Source organism: Abramis brama (assembly GCF_963993115.1).
Source record: "Abramis brama genome assembly, chromosome: 8".
NCBI lineage: Eukaryota > Metazoa > Chordata > Actinopteri > Cypriniformes > Leuciscidae > Abramis > Abramis brama.
Genome location: NC_139970.1, coordinates 19,639,315 through 19,643,741, shown reverse-complemented (window position 1 = coordinate 19,643,741; position 4,427 = coordinate 19,639,315). Strand labels below are relative to the sequence as shown.

Below are 4,427 nucleotides of genomic sequence, written 5' to 3'. Positions count from 1 at the left end.
GTAACAGGATAAAAGGTTTAAGATTTGGATGTTCTGGGTTCATTCTGATGCCGGTGAACCCAAGGTGCTTTGTGTACCTTGCCACTGCTAAGCTGTAATAAACTTCATTTTTGAGATCTTCGACATCCACATCATTTTTTCTTACAAGTCAGGAGCTAGAATAATCCACAACCACATTACAGTTTTTCTCAGTCGCTTTGGTACATTTCTCAGATCAGAATTGAAATTCTCAAAAGTACCTGTTCAATCTTCACATCATTGTGTCACTTGTGCACATCAAAAAAGCAGTTTCTCATTTCTTTTAACATGTTGCAAATGCTTTGGTACATCCATGCAAATGATTATGTACAATTATCTGCGGTTTCCTACATTATCAATTGCTTATGTCATGTTGATCAAAATGTATTATAATGGGTCTCTGTTGAAGAGTCTCACCCCCCACAACATTTAGGCATTAGTTCATAGCATAAGTCTTTACATGCAAAATGGTTGAACAAGTTGTCATAATATGTCAAGCATATTTCTATACATTTCCATTAGTTTTTTTTTCTTTCTAAATCTGTCCTGAATTGGTAAATTGCTCCCATGTGAATCATGACTTTCTCTAACGAAGGTGCTTCTCATGAACCATCAACCGGCAAGTATATATATATATACAGTGGGGAGAACAAGTATTTGATACACTGCCGATTTTGCAGGTTTTCCCACTTACAAAGCATGTAGAAGTCTGTAATTTTTATCATAGGTACACTTCAACTGTGAGTGACGGAATCTAAAACAAAAATCCAGAAAATCACATGTATGATTTTTATGTAATTAATTTGCATTTTATTGCATGACATAAGTATTTGATACATCAGAAAAGCAGAACTTAATATTTGGTACAGAAACCTTTGTTTGCAATTACAGAGATCATACGTTTCCTGTAGTTCTTGACCAGGTTTGCACACACTGCAGGAGGGATTTTGGCCCACTCCTCCATACAGACCTTCTCCAGATCCTTCAGGTTTCGGGGCTGTCACTGGGCAATACGGACTTTCAGCTCCCTCCAAAGATTTTCTGTTGGGTTCAGGTCTGGAGACTGGCTAGGCCACTCCAGGACCTTGAGATGCTTCTTACGGAGCCACTCCTTAGTTGCCCTGGCTGTGCGTTTCAGGTCGTTGTCATGCTGGAAGACCCAGCCACGACCCATATTCAATGCTCTTATTGAGAGAAGGAGGTTGTTGGCCAAGATCTTGCGATACATGGCCCCATCCATCCTCCCCTCAATACGGTGCAGTCGTCCTGTCCCCTTTGCAGAAAAGCATCCCCAAAGAATGATGTTTCCACCTCCATGCTTCACGGTTGGGATGGTGTTCTTGGGGTTGTACTCATCCTTCTTCTTCCTCCAAACACGGCGAGTGGAGTTTAGACCAAAAAGCTCTATTTTTGTCTCATCAGACCACATGACCTTCTCCCATTCCTCCTCTGGATCATCCAGATGGTCATTGGCAAACTTCAGATGGGCCTGGACATGCACTGGCCTGAGCAGGGGGACCTTGCGTGTGCTGCAGGATTTTAATCCATGACGGCGTAGTGTGTTACTAATGGTTTTCTTTGAGACTGTGGTCCCAGCTCTCTTCAGGTCATTGACCAGGTCCTGCCGTGTAGTTCTGGGCTGATCCCTCACCTTCCTTATGATCACTGATGCCCCACGAGGTGAGATCTTGCATGGTGCCCCAGACCGAGGGAGATTGACCGTCATCTTGAACTTCTTCCATTTTCTAATAATTGCGCCAACAGTTGTTGCCTTCTCACCAAGCTGCTTGCCTATTGTCCTGTAGCCCATCCCAGCCTTGTGCAGGTCTACAATTGTATCCCTGATGTCCTTACACAGCTCTCTGGTCTTGGCCATTGTTGAGAGGTTGGAGTCTGTTTGATTGAGTGTGTGGACAGGTGTCTTTTATACAGGTAACGAGTTCAAACAGGTGCAGTTAATACAGGTAATGAGTGGAGAACAGGAGGGCTTCTTAAAGAAAAACTAACAGGTCTGTGAGAGGCGGAATTCTTACTGGTTGGTAGGTGATCAAATACTTATGTCATGCAATAAAATGCAAATGAATTACTTAAAAATCATACAATGTGATTTTCTGGGTTTTTGTTTTAGATTCTATCACTCACAGTTGAAAAGTACCTATGATAAAAATTACAGACTTCTACATGCTTTGTAAGTGGGAAAACCTGCAAAATCGGCAGTGTATCAAATACTTGTTCTCCCCACTGTATATAGCCGGAGCACAATGTTACAATGTCTGACAATGGAAGGACAAGGAATTGGACGGGGTCAACAGCCAGAGAGAAGAAGAAGAAGAGGAAGAGGAGTGAAGCTGCGTGGCAGAGGAGTTGGGAGGCAAAACAAAGAGGAAGAGGCAGAGGACATGCGCGTTCCTGATGAGATAAGAGCCACACTTGTAGACCACGTTCTCAATCATGGGCTTACAATGGCCGAGGCTGGTCGAAGGGTGCAGCCATTTGTTTGGAGAACAACTGTGTCCTCAGTCATTCAGACTTTTCGTCGACAGAACAGGTATGTAATCTAACAATACTGTACTGTAATACTGTATACTTTCTGTAATGCTTCATACAATATTACAGTATTCCACTTGCATTTTACAATATACAGTAAGTATACTTTAAACAGTGACATTTTATCTTACTCAATTTTGTGTTTTGCATTACTATATTTTTTTCCACATAGGACTGAAAGACAACTTCACAGGAGGAGACTATTTGCACCATGGTTGTAGAAAACAATGCCATAAGACTAAGGGAGATAAAGAGTGCCATTATAGAGGACAACAACATCTTTGAAAACATTCAAACAGTCAGCATCTCAACCATTGACAGGGTGCTGAAAAGACACTAAATGAATATGAAGCAGCTGTACACTGTTCCATTTGAAAGAAATGGTGAAAGAGTGAAGGAGCTGTGCTACCAGTATGTACAGGTAAAACATTAAAGCATGCAGCAACTGTACCTCGCAGTAAACAGTACAACATTGTATAGTGATATACAGTACAGTAAGTGTGACCTTTACACATTTGCTATGGCTGTAGAAAAGAAGATGCAATATGTGCTGTATACATTTGATGTAAATGTATCTTGGCCAAAATGAAAATGCATGTAGTTCATAAAACTCATTTTGTGTCTTCTGGATATAGCGTATAATGGAACTGGAAGCAAGTGAACCACCGCACAGCTTTATACATGGATGAGGCTGGCTTCAACCTAACGAAACGCAGAAGGTGTGGGCGAAATATCATCAGCCACAGAGCTACAGTTATGCCAGGCCAACGGGGCAGGAACATAACCATGGGTGCTGCTATCTCTGATAAAGCTGTGCTAAGGCATTATTCCCATTATTGGGCCATACAATACAGAGCATCTTGCCACTTTTTTAGACACTCTCTACAGGGATCTCATCCCTGAACAAGAGAGGAGTCCAATCGGAGATGATCTGGCAAAGTACATGATAGTTTGGGACCATGTCAATTTCCATCGCTCCAACATCATCAGGCAATGGTTTACAGCCCACAACAGGATGCTGATGGAGTTCCTCTCACCCTACTCCCCATTCCTTAACCCCATTGAGGAATTATTCTTAGCATGGAGATGGAAAGTATATGATCGCCAGCCACATACACAGATGACCCTTCTGGCTGCCATGGATGCAGTGTGTGATGATAAGACACTCTAAAAGATTCTTTCCACGCTGCATCGCAAGAGAAGATATTCATTGTGATGTGGATGAGAATTTGTGGCCCAACAGACTGGAACGTCAGGAGGTGTTATAGGAAGACTGCACTGTAATTCCTACAGCACTGCATGTACAGTTTTCCCAAAGGAGATTGCCCTATGTTCACATTTCTACTTTTGTTTTTTTGTTTTTTGCAAAAATGCAGTGCTGTCTTTTCCTTTCTGTATCGCAATGACATGGTCTGTCAACAAATTACAGTACAAACAGTAAAAACTTGAATGTGAGGGATGTTCTGATGAAAACTATGGCTAAAGTTTTGATGTCAATTATTGTAAATTGTAGGTAACTTTAGTCATAGTTTTCATCGGAACATCCCTCCAGAGTACACTGTTATATTGACAACATGACTAAGCAATTTGACTTATCCGTACACAATGACACAAGGACTTATCATTCTGATGGCACTGACATGTTCATTGACACAGATATTTCCTTTGAGAGATGAACTATGGATTTTGAGCAAGAGACTGGCTTTTGCAGGTAATCCATGGTGTTTTGCTATTTGTACGAATTGTTTTGAGAAATGCACTTACTGTTTTGCAAATGTCGAGGATGATTCGAGAAATGTACCAAAGCAACTGAGAAAAACTGTAAGCAAAAATAACACAGAACACTGAACACTTAACTGATG

General features: G+C 41.4%; 1 long non-coding RNA gene across 1 annotated transcript; it reads left to right on the top strand.

Annotated features, from left to right (window-relative positions):
* The first annotated feature begins 2,428 nt into the window (after positions 1-2,428).
* On the top strand, positions 2,429-3,938 carry LOC311089042. The gene is made up of 3 exons (XR_014607615.1): positions 2,429-2,566; positions 2,738-2,986; positions 3,201-3,938. It is a non-coding gene; the product is annotated as an uncharacterized lncRNA (long non-coding RNA).
* The last annotated feature ends 489 nt before the right edge of the window (positions 3,939-4,427 follow it).